A 17,480-nucleotide genomic window follows, 5' to 3' on the forward strand; every position below is an offset into this window, starting at 1 on the left:
TAGGGTATGCTTTGATTGATTAAAAAAAAAAAAGTATGCAAAGTAACAAAGTAACAATGGTCTTCTTATAGGTAACTAAAGAAAATATTTAAAAAATAAAATAAAGAAAAATATAAGAAATTATTAATAATAATAATATAGCAGTATCAGCAGGCTGCTTTAGGCTGCTTTTTATACAATATACTTGTATATTGTCATTCTGGAAAGAAAGGAATTCTGAGTTTAACTTATACTAACTTTAGTGATCAGTTCCTGAGAGCCCCACACAGTTGTGTAGGAGAATACGTAGGATCCCAAACATTGTCAACCTTCAAGTCCCAAGTTAAATGTTAAAACATCTCAGGAAAGGAAATTGATGAACAGAATGAAAAAGATGCAGGAATGGGGGAGGGGGTGGCAAGAGGATCCAAGAATGATGAGAAAAGGAAGACAAGAAGTGTAAAGCAAACTGCATCTGTATATACATATGGTTGAAATTGGAGTTAGATTAGAAATTACTCAGAGGCTAATTAGTGCTCAGAGAGAATGGCTTTGTCACTGGCTTGATCTAAGTACTTTGTTATATCCTGAACAATGGGGGACTGGCTGTGCTGCCTTAGGGTAGTGAGTAATGGCCTGTACCATCTGTGGCTCCTCTCAGGCACCTGAACCCAGAAGGAGTCACCCTCACAGGAACCATCACACCCGAGATGCTGAGTATATGTCATCTCTGCTGCCTGCCTCCAGGGCCCTTGCAGGAGTAAGGCGGTCTGATCCTGGAATAAGAAAGAAGATTGTTACTGGAAATAACCTGAAACCACGGTCTTGTAAAGGATTTCTTTCCTCACTTTTCCTTTTTTTTCTTTTCTTTTTTCTTTCCTTTCTAATATACATTTACTAAGGTCTTTGAAGACAGAAAAGAGAAAGAAATGTAGAATGGAACTGCCTGTGACAGAGGGGAAAGAAGAAAAGTGACCACAGATGTGAAATATGGAAGAGGAGGATGTGGAAGAGGAGGAGCACTGATAGGATTCAGAAACAACATAAAACCAGTAAAATGTTTTTGAAGACCTTAAAAGTAAGTATGACAGACCATAGATTATTGTTTGGTGCTGGTGTCATATGCAAAAATCTCATTTTCTTATTTGTAAAGTGGAGATAATTATATGTGCCTCATAGGATTTTGCCAGAATAATAGTAGCAACTATTTCAGAGTTTTGTCAAAATAAAAGGAATCAGTGCATGTAAAGTGTTTAAAACATGTCTAGCATATAGGAAATGTACAATACTGATAGCAACTGTTAGCATTTTATTGATGTTGTTAGTGATAATTTTAGTATTATTGAAAATTGTAAAGTGCCAAACACATTGCCTGGTGCATGCAAGTTTTTAATAAATGGCTATTATAATAATAGTAATAGAGTTATCATTGCTATTATTATTACTACTTGAATAAAAGTGGGATATACATCAAACTACAACATTGGAAGACTAAAAACAAAACAAAACAAAATAAGTGAAAAGACAGAAAATAAAGGAGACAATGCAAAAGCACAAAACAAGATCAAAGGAACAATAGAAGATCAGCTTTCATATAATATAAGTATATATATTATAAAATAAAAAGAGAAAGCAAATCAAGAAAAAGAAAAAATAAGTTAATCTTATATGTTGGAAAGGGAGAGAAAATATAATTTGTAGATACTATAATTGTATAATAGGGAAAGCACAAGAGTATCAACTGAAATACTAATATTGAAAAAAAGTTCAGAAAGGTGACAGGCTAAAAAATAAGATTCCAAAAATCCATATTGTTTCCATATACAAAGAGATATAACAAAAATGTAAGGAAAGAAGATCTCTTGCACAATAGAGCATAAAATAGAACAAGACCCAGAGCAAGAATAAGAGTACAAGGGGATCTCTGGGTGGCTCAGCAGTTTAGCCCCTGCCTTTGGCCCAGGGCGTGATCCTGGAGTCCCGGGATCCAGTCCCATGGCAGGTTCCCTGCATGGAGCCTCCTTCTCCCTCTGCCTGTGTCTCTGTCTATCTCTCTGTGTCTCTCATGAATAAATAAAATCTTAAAAAAAAAAAAAGGATAAGAGTACGAGAGAAAGAGAGATGAAGATGTAGAGATATACTCATGATACCTAGGAATGAACTGAATCAGAAGTGTGTAGACTTTGATAAAGAAATCAAAACCATAGTCTCTATGCATGGACAAAAGACTTGAACAAATTCAGAGATAAAATGTATTTTGTGTGGAGAAGATAAAATGATTCTTGAATTTATTTAGAAGAAAAAACCCTCATAAAATTTAGGGGGAAAATTAGAAGAGAAACGAGACCTAATTCCTCCAGCATGTATTAATACAATATAAAGCTGTACTAAGTAGACTACAACAGTGCTACTGCTGAAACATAACAGTAGCCAGCATTTATTAGTTGCTTTCTGTTTTCCATGCACTAAGTGCTTTCCATGCCTTAACTAATTTTATCTCTTATACATAACAATGCTTCTTGAGATAGGCCTGTATTGCTATAAATTTTCCTCTTAGAACTGCTTTTGTTGCATCCCAGAGGTTTTGGACTGTTGTGTTTTCATTTTCATTTGTTTCTGTGTACTTTTTTATTTCTTCTTCTATTTCCTGGCTGACCGAGTCATTGTTTAGTAGCATGTTATTTAACCTCCATGAATTTAATGGGGCTTATTTTGTGGGCTAATATGTGATCTATTCTGGAGAATGTTCTGTGTGCATTTAAAAGAATGTGTATTCTGCTATTCTAGGATAGAATGTTCTGAATATATGTTAAGTCCATCTGTTACCGTGTGTCACTCAATGCTATTGTTTCCTTGTTGATATTCTCCTTAGATGATCTGTTCACTGATGTAAGTGAGGTGTTAAAGTCCTCTACTATTATTGTATTATTTTGATTAATTCCTTTAGGCTTATTATTAATTGTTTTATGTATCTGGGTGCTCCCATGTAGTTCATAAAAATTCACAGTTGTTATACCTTTATTATTATATAGTGTCCTTTTTTGTATCTTGTTACAGTCTTTGTTTAATGGTCTATTTTATTGCATATAAGAATTGCTACTCTGGCTTTCTTTGGACATCCATTTGCATGATAGATGTTTCTTCATCTTCTCATTTCAATCTGCAGGTATTTTTAGGTCTTAAATAGGTCTCTTGTAGACAACATGTAGATTGGTCTTGTTTTTATCTATTCTTTTTTTAAAAAATATTTTATTTATTTATTCATAAGAGACAGAGAGAGAGAGGCAGAGACACAGGCAGGGAGAGAAGCAGGCTCCATGCAGGGAGGGGAGCCCCATGCCGAACTTGATCCCGGGTCTCCAGGACCACGCCCTGGGCTGAAGGCAGGCACTAAACCACTGAGCCATCCAGGGATTCCCTATTCTGTCTTTTGGTTGGAGCACTTAATCTATTTACACTCAAAGTAATTATTGATATGTATTTATTACCATTTTATTTATCATTTGGGGTTGTTTCTTTTTTTGGGGGGGGTTGTTTCTGAAGATCTTCTGTGATCCTTTCTTTCATGGTTTGATGATTTTCTTTAGTAATCTATTTGAATTATTTTCTCTATATTTTTGCATATTTATTAGTGGTTTTTGATATATGGCTACCATTAAGTTTTTATATAACCTCTTCTGTATATAGTGGTCTATATTAAGTTAATGGTCATTTAAAGTTGAATGCATTCTTTTCTCCCTTCCTTCCCATATTTAGTTATATGTTGTTATATTTTATATCTTTTTGTGTGAGTTCTTTGATTGCTTAAAGAAATATTCATTTTTACTCCTTTTGTGTTTCCTTCCTCTATACTGTCACTTTTAGTCTCTCTTTTCTACTCAAAAAGTCCCTTTTAATAGTTCTTGCAGAGTTGGTTTTAATGGTCATGAACTCCTTTAGTGTTTGTCTGGGAAACTCTTTATCTTTCCTTCTAGTCTGAATGATAGCCTTGCTAGATGGAGTATTCTTGGCTGTAGATTTTTTTTCATTCAGCACTTTGAATTTATCATGCCACTCCCTTCTGGCTTGGAAAGTTTCTGCTGAAAAATCTCCCTTGTAAGTTATTTACTTCTTTTGTCTTGCTTTTAAATTTTTTTTCTTTATCACTATATTTTGCAAATTTAATTGCAACATGTCTTGGTGTGGATCTGCTTTGATTGGGGATCCTCTATGCCTCCTGGAACTGGATATATTTCCTTCCCCAGATTAAGGAAGTTTTCAGCTATTATTCCTTCAAATAAATTTTCTGATCCCTTTGCTCTCTCTTCTTCTTCTGGGAACTTGGGAATGGGTGGCAATATGAGCAAAACTTGCACTGTGCCACTAGTCCTATGCCAGATCCCTCAAAGCTCTGCAGGAGCTAGGAGCTGTAAGATGTGGCTTCCAGGAGCATGACGCTGAGCAAGGCTGGGCCTAGCACATGATTCCAGCTATGCACCTGGTATCTGGTTGGGGTGTATGCACAGCTTTAACAAAATTTGCCTTGAGCCCAGGGCCAAGGCTAGCAGACTTAGAGTCAACTAGTCCTCAGTAGAACTTATGGGCATGGCTCACCACTAGTGGGTTAGGTAGCGGGTATCAATGCAGTCCACCTCCTACAGGTAGCTCTGTGTTTATGATGGGGAATGGGGAAGGAAATGGCACCTGTCAGCTTCCCTCATTTTCAGAGAAGTCCTCCAACGGGTTCCCAAATCATATGAATAGTTATGTCTCCTATTTACCCCAGGTGTTGTGTAAACTGACACTTTTATGTTGCCTCTCCAAGCATGCTGCAGTCTCTTTAAGGGTGATGGTTGAGCTACCACTCACCCTCCTGGCTTGCCCAGTGCTGGGGTAGTACACTATTCAAGCTCCAGGCTCCAAGTACCACTGATTTTATAAACACAGAATTCACTCCCTCTGGTTTTTAAAGCCAAATTTTGTAGGGATTAGTCTTCCTCTGTGAGCTCCCTAATGCAAGGGCCCATTTCTCTGCTCTTTCCACACATACAGCTCCTTCCCTCCTGTGGACAGCCTCCCTCTGCCTTTCCAACCTTCCCAACTTTTCAGCTGCAACTTCTTTTCTATATTTAGTTATGGAATTTGTTCTGCAAGGCTTTGGATCTCTCTCTGGTTTATTGACTTAGATGTAGACAATATCTAGTTGAACAGATGGGATGGGGTCAGCTCAGGGTCCTCTTACTCTGCCATCTTCCCAAGTTCTTCTCTTATATGTTCCTTTTTCTCTCTTTCTGATACTTTTATTAATCAAATATTGGACACCTTATATTGATTATCCAACATCTTCTGTTTTTCATTTTCTATCTTTTTTATATCTTTTTGGGAGATTTCCTTACTATTAATTACCTTCCTACCTTTTTACCAATGTTATTTTTCCACTATCATTTTTTAATATGTTTATGATCAAGAGTTATGTTTTTTCTAAATGTTTTATATATATATATATTTATATATTTTTTTATATATTTTATATATATATTCATAACAAGCATACACACACACACACACACACACATACACATATATTTCCATTCTGTGGATGCAACTTATAATCTTTTGTTAAGGATATTGCTTTTATTTTGTTCTGAAGTTTTCTTCTGGTTCCTATATTGTCTTACCCTCTGAGTTCCTTTTTTTTGTCTTTGTTCATTGATCTCTTTTTCATGGTAAAGACTTTTTTCATGTTTGTTGAAACTTGGCCTGTGTTCTTTTTTGAAAGTGTGGCATTTAAAACTCTAAAACCAAGAGAGAGGAAAAAAAAAAACAGGATAATGCCCAAAATTGCAACTTTTCTTGAAGCCATCAGACTGGTGAGGTCATAGAGCAACCAACCAGCCTAAAGTTGAAGGAAATACAAACACTTTTAAGGAGAAAAGGTCATGACTACTGGTTCACCTTTGGTAGAACACAGGGAAAATCCAGTATCACCATATAATAGGATAAGAAGAAATTCAGCTCAAATTTTTTAATGAATTGCTAAAGTCTGAGTGTAGAATATCAAGAAAGGCTACACTACCATGTGCTTTAGATAAAAGAGAAGTCTGCTTGAGTACCATATTTTTCTCCTTATATTACCTCAGGGCTTATATGCAAAAGATTGCAGGCAGGGTAGGAGATTGGAGAAAGCCTCCTTCATTGATTTATAACTGGAGGAGGATAGTGGGTACATTACAGAAAAGGCAGATGTCCCTTTCTGGACACTTTTTTCCAAAGAACAAATGCCTTAAGTGTTTAGAGGTTGGGTAGCATACCATGTTACTTTGAGAACCCAACTAAAAACCCACTGTACTGAGAGAAAAGTAAAAGAAAAGCCCTCCATCCCTGGGATGGGGCAGGAGACCCTAAGAGGTCTCCTACCACTGGAGAAGGGCACTGATCACTGAGAAAGCTTAATCTCTGACACTCAAGATCACAGGACCTCTCTATAAGACAGAGGTTTGTTCAGAAAAATGCACATCCCACCCCAAACCAGGTTAGAAAATACCAAATAACTAGTAAGAGCAGAATACCCTTGGTGTTATGAGTTGAATTATGTCCCCCCAAAAGATATCTTTAAACCTTAACCCACCAGTACTGTTTGGAAATAAGGTTACTGCAGATATAACCTCTTATTATGTTAAGATGTTTTAGCCATTAGTACTGGTATTAAATTAGTATAGTATAGTGCATATTATACGGTACTATATGGTAATGTAGTATTATATTGCACTGATATGATATGATAATACTAGTAACAGTATTATATATTATTATTAGATAAGATGAAGTCATTTTGGGGTAGGGTGGGACCTTAATCTATGACTGGTATCCTTCTAAGAGGAAGATAATATGGACACAGAAAGAAACATAGAGAACACCATGTGAAAATGGAAGCAGTGGCTGGAGTTTTGTATCTATAAGCCAGCAAATACCAAGGATTGCCAGTAAGCCATCAGAAATTAAGAGATATGCATAGGACAGATCATCCTTCAAAGCACTAAGAAGGAACTAAAACTGCTGACAAAATGATCTCACATTTCTAGCCTCTGAAACTGTGAGAGAAATAAATTTCCATAGTTTTAAGCCATACAGCTTGATATTTTATTATTTTCACAGTCCTAAGAAACTAATACAAATGCAAGAAGAAAGGAGAAAGTTTTTTTTTGTTTTTGTTTTGTTTTGTTTTCCTGAGGCACAGGCACACAAAGAAAGTTTGAGGATAAGGGTACAACAGAGACACTGAGAAAAAAAAAAAAAAAAAACTCTGACAAACCAGCTTCCATCCTGAACATAAAGCAATACTAGAAGAATGTAAAGCTTTGATGCACTGAAGTTAACAATGACAAAATGAAGAACTAGCTCAGTTTGTTTAAAATGGCACAGACCCACCACTAAAAATCTAGAAGATTATGCTTATTTCCAGACACAAATACTCTTTGTCTCAGACTTTACTGTTCCAAACATGAAAAACGACCTTAAAGAGACATAAAGCAATCAATAGAATCAGATTCAAATATGACCAGTTGTCAAAACTATCAGATAAGGAATTAAAAATAACTATAATTAATATGTTAAAGATTCCCATGGAAAAGAGGAACAACATAAATGAACAGATAGGGAATTGCAGCTGGGAGATGCAAATATAAGAGTCAAATGTAAGTGCTAGAAATAAAACAAATTTACACACACAGAGTAATAGAGATGAACGATGCCTTTGATAAATTCATTAGCTGACTCAATACAGATGAGAAATGAATAAGTGACGTTGAATATAGGTTAGTAGAAATTACCCAAGCTGAAATATAGAAGAAAAATACAATTGAAAAGAAGAAAAAAAAAAAAAAAAGAAAGAGAAAAGTGGGGGGGGGGGGCTCAGAAGAGGTGATCAAATAACTATTGGGACAACATCAAAAAATTTGGATTTTTGATTCCAGAAGAATTGGCAGGAAAAAATATTTAAAAGACAATGGGCAAGAATTATTCAAGAATAATAAGTGATATCTATCACAGACCAAGAAACTCAGAAAAAATTCCCCCTCATTCTCTAAAGACAGATTATATTCAAATTGCTGTAAACAAATTTAAAGAGAAAATTATAACAGCTGTGAAAAAAGACATTACATACTTACACAAAGGTAAGAATTACAGCAAACTTCTTGTCAGAAAATATGCAAGCCAGTAAACAATGGAAAAACATATTTAAAGTGCTGCAAGAAATTAAAACCTGTCAACCCAGAATTCTATAGCCAGTGGAAATATCTTCATAAATACAAGAGAAATAAATACAAGAGAAATAAAGACAAATAAAGACTTATTCAAACGAACAAAAATTGCAAGAATAGTCATGAAAAGACCCATCCTAAAATAAAATATTAAAGGAAAACAACAAAAAAGAAAGTAAAAAAAAAAAACTTTTTTTCTGAACAAAGAAAAGTCTGTCTCCAGAAATAAGTAAAATAACAGTAAAATATAAAAGACATTTTCTTATTTTTAATTGCTCAAAAGAAAATTGGCTGTCTATAGGGGGAAACAATTAGAAAGGTCCTAGATTTTAATCCAAACATATAAATATTTACATTAAATTTAAACAGCCTGATCACATCAATTAAAACATAGAGATTGTCAAATTGTCAATCTTTTTAAAAAGTAAGATCCAACTATATGGTTTCTACAAGAAATACCCTTTAAATATACAGACATTAAAGGAAAAAAAAATTATATTACAAAATTCTATTTTAAAACATGCTAACAATAATAATTTTAGACAAAGTAGACTTTATAACAAGGAATAAGAATAGAATCTAGAATAAAGAAGACATTGCATAAAGATAAAGGAGTCAATTCATCAATATGCAATTATAATTGTGTATGCATCAAAACAGAGCTTCATAATACTTGAAACCAAAACTTGTAGGACTGAAAGGAAAAAAATAGGCAAATCCATAAGTGTTGGAGACTTCTACTTTGCTCTATCAGTAACTGAAAGAACAACTTGATAGGAAACAGTAAGGAGAAAGAAGATTTGAACAACATTAATAAATGTTTTACTCTTGAACTGATGAAAGAAATAAACAAAGACCTAAATTAATAAAGACACATGCCATTGTTCATGGATTGAAAGTCTCAACATTGTTAACATGTTAGTTCTTTCAAATTAATCTGTAGACAATGCAATCTTAGTTAAAATTCCAGAAAGATGTTTTTCAAAGTTGACAAGCTAAAATTAGTGAGGAAAAGAAACTAAATAGCCAAAATCATTTTGAAAAAAAAAAAAAAAGTTTGAAGACTCAAACTATTGGTTTTCAAGAATTACTATAAAGCTGCAAAATTTAGCACAGTGTGTTATTAGTGAAAAAAAAAGCTCAAACATGTAAATAGAACAGAATAGAATCCTGAAATAGTCACCCTCCAACACACATGTATAGTTGATTTTTAACAAAGTTGAAAAGACAAGCCAATGAAGAAAGGATCCTCTTTTTAGCAAAAGATGGTGGAATTAGAAAACTGTAAGTAGAAAATGAACCTCAACTCATAATTTATATCATACACAAACATTAACTTCAAAAACTAACATTCTTAAATGTAAAACATCAAACTATAAAACTTCTAGAACAAAATACAGGAGAAAAATCTTTGTGATTTTGAGTTAGGCAAAGATTCATTAGCTATGACACTAAAAGCACAGTCCAAGAATTAAATATTGATAAACTGGACTTCATAGAAATTAACACTTTTATTCTTTGAAAGGCACTCTTGAGGCAATGAAAAGACATGCAACAAATTGAGAGGAAATGGAAAACAACCCAAATGCCCTTCAGCTGGATAAAAATAGCTATAGTGTATCCAAACACTGGAATTCTACTCTCCAATAAAAAGGTAAGAACTAATGATGATACAACCAACAACATGGATGAATCTGAAAGAAGCCTCACGATCAAAAATCTACTTACCATACAATTACACTTATATGACATTTAATAAAGGCAGAACTGTAGTGATAGAAAACAGATCTGTGGTTGCCAAAGACTGGGAAGTTGACTCTAAGTCACAAAGTAATTTGGGGGCTTCTTTGAACTGTTCTTGTATCTTGACTGTGATGGTAGTTACACATGTGTGCCTTCAAAATGCATAGAGAGTATAGTTTATTTTTTGTAAAGATTTTATTTTTAAGTAATCTCTACACCCAATGTGGGGCTCAAACTCACAACCCTGAGATCAAGAGCCACCTGTTCTATCAACCAAGCCAGCCAAGTGGCCCTAGACTGTTCATTTTTATTTTTTTTTAATTTTTATTTATTTATGATAGTCACAGAGAGAGAGAGAGAGGCAGAGACACAGGCGGAGGGAGAAGCAGGCTCCATGCACCGGGAGCCTGATGTGGGATTCGATCCCTGGTCTCCGGGATCGCGCCCTGGGCCAAAGGCAGGCGCCAAACCGCTGCGCCACCCAAGGATCCCAGACTGTACATTTTTAAAAGATATTTTTATTGTATGTAAATTTTACTTTAGTGAACCTTTTTCAGGAATGTTGATTGGAAATTCTCTGTGCAAATGTAAATTTTGAGCTCCTTCAACCCTGTAATCTTTCCTGGTTTCTTTTTATTGTGAGTTTAAGACTTTGTATGCTTTTTTATTGCCATTTTAAATGGGCTTTCAGAAAGAAGCAGAGAAAAATGTGTATGATCAATCTGCCATGATTAATCAAAAGTTCAAAGTTGGTATTTCAAATCAGTAAGGTAAGCTTAGATTATTCAATAAGTGGAGGGATCTTAAATGTTCTCACCACATGCACACAAACAACTAACCTTATTGTGGTGATTACTTCACAATATATAAGTATATCAAATCATTATGTCTTACACTTTAAAATTACACATTGCTGTTGTCAATAATATCTAAATAAAACTAGGAAAAAAGTATGAAATTTCTGAATGATAAAATAAAAATACAGTAGCATAAAATGCTGGAAAAACATTGCTAATATACATGGTAGATTCAGGATTAACATCCTTTTAGCACAAAATACTTCGTGAACAAGAGAAAAAAGAAAAGAACCTAGTTTTAAAATTGCCAAAAAACATGAAAGAATAGTTCACAAAAAAGAAATGCAAATGATAAATAAAATTATTATAAATCTTCAACTTCTTTGTAACAAATAAATTCTAATTAAAGCTATGTTCTTTTGTCCTATGGGCTAGCTACTTTTTCTTTTTTCTTTAAGAACAATACACAATAACTGAGGTTCAGGCAACTGGGTATTCTCACACAAATGTAAATTTGGTTCAACTTTCTTTAGGGCAATTTAGCAATCTGTATATAAATGGCAATTTAGCAAAATTGTATATTAAACCTTAAATGCATAGCATACCCTATAACCTGCAATTCCATTTCCAGGAATTTCTCCTAAGGAAATTATTAAGAATGTTTACAAAGATTTTTTTTTTGTTGATTTATGATAGTCACACACACACACACACACACAGAGGCAGAGACACAGGCAGAGGGAGAAGCAGGCTCCATGCACTGGGATCCCGACGTGGGATTCGATCCCGGGTCTCCAGGATCGCGCCCTGGGCCAAAGGCAGGCGCCAAACCGCTGCGCCACCCAGGGACCCCTGTTTACAAAGATTTTTTTTACAAGAATATTAATCACAATATTTTTATAATAGTAAAAATAGAAAAACTTGGACACTTGCCAATTGATAAAATAAAATGCAATGTTTAGTCTTTTAAGCATAATGTTGTAGTTGGATTTTTTTCCCATGAAAAAACATCGATTATATATTTCAAATAAAACCAACAGAATTCCAAAATTTTACATACAGCGTGAACCCATTGTTTGGGGAATAAAATCTATAGCAGAAATAGTCTGGAAAGAAATACATGCAAGAATTCTCAGATTATCTCTGAGTGTTGAGATTATGTAGGTTTTAGTTTTCTTTGTGTAAGTTATCACTGTTTTGTATTTTCTATGATGAATATATATTATTTTTTGATTAGTTGACAAAGAAAGGACTTATTATTATTATTTTAAAGATTTTATTTATTTATTTATTCATGAAAGACACGGAGAGAAAGAGAGGCAGAGACACAGACAGAGGGAGAAGCAGGCTCCATGCAGGTAGCCTGATGTGGGACTGGATCTCGGGACTCCAGGATCATGCCCTAGGCCGAAGGCAGGTGCTAAACCGCTGAGCCACCAAAGTTCAGATCCCGAACTTTTTATTAAAGAAAAATAAATTCCATCCAGAATAGGAAGAGAATCATAAAATATTTAGGAATAGAATTAAGAAGAAATGTAAAGTAGCTACACAAACAAATTTTAAGGGGACAATTCCATTTAAAATAAAGGCCTTTTGTAAGACTCCTATGGGGAAATGTTATGTGTGTGCAAAGTCACACATTTTCTTTTGTTTCATTTTTTAAATTTAAATTCAATTTTCCAACATACGGTATAACACCCAGTGCTCACCCCATCAAGTGGCTTCCTGGGTGCCCATCAACCAGTTACCCCATCTCCACCCCCACTTCCTCTTCCTCAACCTTTTGTTTGTTTCCCAGAGTCAAGAATCTCTCATGGTATGTGTTCCTCTCTAATTTTTCCCACTCAGTTCCACTCCTTTCCCTTATAATACCTTTCACTCTTTCTTATATTTCACGTATGAGTGAAACCATATGAGATTGTCCTTCTCCAATTGACTTATTTCACTCAGCATAATGCCCTCCAGTTCCATCCACATCGAAGCAAATGGTGGGTATTCGTCTTTTCTGATAGCTGAGCAATATTCCATTGTATATATCATATATATGATATATATGATATATATATATATATATCACATCACCTGTGTATATATCACATCTTCTTTTCTCATTCATCTGTCAAAGGGCATTGTGGCTCCTTCCACAGTTTGGCTATTGTGGACATTGCTGTTATGAACATTGGGGTGCAGGTGTCCCATCATTTCACTACATCAGTATCTTCGGGGTAAATACCCAGCAGTGCAATTGCTGGGTTGTAGGGTAGTTCTATTTTTAACTTCTTGAGGAACCTCCATACTGTTTTTCAGAGTGGCTGCACCAGTTTGCATTTCCACCAACAGTGCAAGAGGGTTCCCCTTGCTCCACAGCCTCTGCAACATTTGTTGTTTTCTGAGTTGTTAATTTTTACCATTCTCACTGGTGTTAGGTGGTATCTCATTGTCGTTTTGATTTGTATTTATCTGATGGCAAGTGATGCAGAGCATTTTCTCATGTGCTGTTGGCCATGTGTATGTCTTCTTTGGAGAAATTTATGTTCATTTCTTCTGCCCACTTCATGATTGGATTCTTTGTTTCTTGGGTGTTGAGTTTGATAAGTTCTTTATAGATCTTAGATACTAGCCCTTTTCTGATAGGTCATTTGCAAATATCTTCTCCCATTCTGCAGGTTGTCTTTTAGTTTTGTGGACAGTTTCTTTCTCTGTGCAGAAACCTTATCTTAACTAAGACCCAATAGTTCATTTTCGCTTTTGTTTCCCTGGCCTTCACAGATGTATCTTGCAAGAAGTTGCCGTAGCCAAGGTCAAAGAAGGTTGCTGCCTATGTTCTCCTCTAGGATTTTGATGGATTCTTGTCTCACATTTAGATCTTTCAAGCATTTTGAGTTTATCTTTGTGTATGGTGTAAGAGAATGATCTAGTTTCATTCTTCTGCACGTGGTTGATCAATTTTCCCAACATCACTTATTGAAGAGATTGTCCTTTTTCCAGTTGATAGTCTTTCCAGTTGATCATAGAGTTGAGTGCTCATTTCTGGGTTCTCTATTCTGTTCCACTGATCTATGTGTCTGTTTTTTCAAAGACAATTCATCAAAACACAATCTTTTGGATATTCACATTGAAATAGTTTTTGTTTGTTTTTTAATAAAATACCTAGGATTAGTAAGCATATAGAGAAAAATGGAACTTTCAAACCTTATTAGTGAAATTATGTATTTATGCTGCCTTTTTAGAGGATAATTTTACAATACTTAATAAAAACTTTAACCTTTGAATCAATAATTCCCCCACTGGAATTTGCTTTAAGAATATCATTGAAGAGGGGCGTCTGGGTGGCTTAGTCATTTAAATGTCTGCCTTCGGTTCAAGTCATGATCTCAGGGTCCTGAGATTGAGTCCCACATCATCAGGCTCCTTGCTCAGTGAGGAGCCTGCTGCTCCCTTTCCATCTGCCTGCTGCTCCCCCTGCTTATAGTCTCTCTATCAAATAAATAAAATCTTTTTTAAAAGCAATATCATTGAAGATATGTGTAAATGTCTAGTTATTAAATTAATAATTTTATGGTAAGTGAAGTAAATAATCTATGCTGGATTCATTAACCCCACTGATTACATGGATTGTGCTATACCCGTACACTGTAATATAGTGAGAAATTTTAAGAGGTTTTGAAGAAGCTATTTAGTCCATCAGGCTACAATCAGGAAGATGGAAGCTGAGCAAGGTATTCACATGGATATAATTTAGTCTAGGAATTTGGTTACATAGTTATTGGAAAAATAAAAGAATAAAAGGGAATATTGAGCTTACCCAAAGCTCAATCTTTCCTTACAAGATCTCTGACTGTCCTTAATAACTGAAGGAAGCACAACATCCCCACAAACCGAGGTGTTAGGTTAAAATGGTGACTAGGTAGTAATACTAGCAATGAGGCAATTTCACTCATCTTGGTAATCACTTCTGTACAAGAATCTTTGGTGTAAGGTGTGATGGAGCAGATCCTGAAAATTCAAAACCCCAACTGGCATTATTTAGAATCAGTGAACAGAAAGAAAGACAAAGATATTTCTAAAGGTCTTGGAACTGAGGGTGGGTACTTTTAGGCTGCAACTGGTGGGGGAATGCTATCCTGCTCCACTAGGAACATTTACTAGGTCGTTTTTAAAATTTTTTAAACAGGCTTCACACTAATGGAGCCTAATGCAGGGCTTGAACTCACAACCCTGAGATCAAGACCTTGAGATCAAGGCCTGAGGTGAGATCAAGAGTCAAAGGCTTAACCAACTGAGCCACCCAGGCACCTCTCTAGGTCATTACTGAAGTTAGTTGTATGGCTCATTATTTGGGCAGGATCTGATGCTTTAATTTCTGTAGGTATTATACTTGAACATTTTCAGTCTTGCCTTGTTTATGAACCCCATCCCATCTCCATCTTTACAAGAGTGACTTTGTGACTTGTAATGAAGCATATGTTGAGGCACTGAGTATACCAACTCATTTTTGAACTCTATGAGCAAATAAAGGCTTGCCCAGGAAGGTCAAGTCTAATTTCAGGTTCATTTTGTTGGTGTATCTGTTGAACACCAGCAAATTGTTACTAGAACTTTTGAAAATTTCATAGGTAGAATGTTAGGATTTTTAAAAATATGTGGAAGATTCTTGGGTGTTAATACTTTACATCAAGAGCTGAATGTGTTTCACTGGTAAAGAAACACCACCAGAGTTTGTGGGAGATATTTCTGACATAGTATAAATACACAATGCTTTAGAGAGACGTGTCATTTCAATTCCAATTGTGTTAAGGCCTCCTGATTGACCACTTATGTTGCAAGTAGAACAAGAGGATGTAGAAGTACCTGTGGATGATGATGGGTGTATCTTGTCTGATCCTTGCTAAATTATTAATTTGGTTATTCTCCACTGATAAATGAATCCATATTTAATTCTAGTTGTCTAACCTCATACTTTTTGTACCAGGAGAGTCAGGCATTGGAACTTCATGGAGGGGTATATGGTTAAAAAATAAGCAGGATCAAAGAAATTTCTTCATTTGGAACTGTGAAGTATATAGCCCATATTTGCTGACACCTAGCAAATTCATGAGATAATCATTGCACCACTATGGGAGGTTAATGGAATGCCCCTATCCATGGCAGCTCCTCCAGAGAGATGTTAGAATATTAAGACATTAATACATAAAGATCAGGACCACCTCTTCTCATTGACTTAACACAATTTGGAAAGAGGTAGTTCTAATAGAGGAAATCAACAACTTTGAGCTTAAAATAAAGTTAAAATGGTAAATGTGATCCTTCAACAGGAAAGTCTTCTTAAGTAAATGAGTTAACCTATCAGGAATCCAGATTCAGCAGTTTGAGGATTTGGTCGAGGAGGTTACTATTTAGCCAAACAAAGTCTCCACAGTCAAGACTAAGAAATTCGTAACACTTATTAAGGATCAGGGGGGTGGGTAGGGACAGAACACTCAGCTGCTACTATGCTCTCATTTTCTCCATTAAGGGGGAAATGGATTGGGGAATATCCACATGAGAAAAATAAAGACCAAAAGAGAAGACAACTAACCAAGTCTGTTTCCTCTACATTTTGCAACATTTATGTAGAAATGATGTTCAATGTATATCAGAAGAAAATTAACGCTGTAATCTTATACACCTCAGAAGGAAGGAGACGGAAGGAAGGAAGGAAGGAAGGAAGGAAGGAAGGAAGGAAGGAAGGAAGGAAGGGTAGGAGGGAGGGAAAAAGTTAATTAATTTACTATATGCCAGAAACTGATACCAGATAGTTTCACATAGGTTAACTCATATTTAAATTCCATAAACACCTGAAAAGTTAGCTTTTGTCTTTTCCATTTTTAAGATGAAAAAATATATATATATATATAGTTATGATTAAAGTCAAATAGCTGTAAGGTGGCAGAGCTGGAGTTTATCCTGAGTCTGTATCTATTCTATCTAATTATAATATAGAATTGTAAAACCAAACCCATGGCTGTGGACTAGCATCAGCAGGAGAGTGAAGCAGAACAAAAGAAGTAAAATCTGACATGAGGCTTGAAGAAAGTTAGATGATTAAACTGCAACAAGAAAGGAATTCATCAAAAGCGTTGCTTCAAGAGGGTTGTAGCACCTTAGATAATTTCACTGGAAATGAAGAAAGCTCCAAAATTAATGACCTAAATGCCCATCTTCATAAGTTACATAAATGAACAATAGAATAAACTCTAAGAAAGTGATAAATAAAATAATAGTAGAAACGAATGAAATAGACATCAATAACAAAAAACAAGGAGAGTCAAGAAAACCAAAATCTTATCCTTTGCAGTTAAAAACACTGGGAAAATCTTTAGCAAAACTTTTCAAGAGAATAAGGAACAGAATATAAATAAATAATTTTATCAATTGGAAAAATCTTACATAACCACATATAGTAAGAAAACTATAAATAACTATGTGCTGACAGTTTGAAACTTATATAAAATCAACAAATACACATAAAAATCTAACATATCAGAATTGACTCAAAAAAAAATTTAAAAACTTGAAAATTCTGTATTTGTTAAAGAAATGTAAATGATGGTTTAAAAATCCCCACCATAGGGGTGCCTCCATGGCCCAGTTGGTTAAGCGTTCAATTCTTAGTTTCAGCTCAGGTCATGTTCTCAGGGTGTGAGATCAAGCTCAAGCTCTGCATAGGGTTCTGTGCTGC

At 35.0% G+C, this 17,480-nt stretch overlaps 1 long non-coding RNA gene across 1 annotated transcript in view; it reads right to left on the reverse strand.

The window, feature by feature from the left end:
- Positions 1–268: 268 nt before the first annotated feature.
- LOC112670134 (uncharacterized) overlaps positions 269–17,480 on the reverse strand; it is a 38,718-nt gene continuing 21,506 nt past the window's right edge. The window contains exon 6 of the long non-coding RNA XR_004818264.2: positions 269–755. This is a non-coding gene — a long non-coding RNA (uncharacterized LOC112670134). The remainder of the gene's footprint in view (positions 756–17,480) is intronic.

Source organism: Canis lupus, chromosome 25, assembly GCF_003254725.2.
Source record: "Canis lupus dingo isolate Sandy chromosome 25, ASM325472v2, whole genome shotgun sequence".
Taxonomy (NCBI): domain Eukaryota; kingdom Metazoa; phylum Chordata; class Mammalia; order Carnivora; family Canidae; genus Canis; species Canis lupus.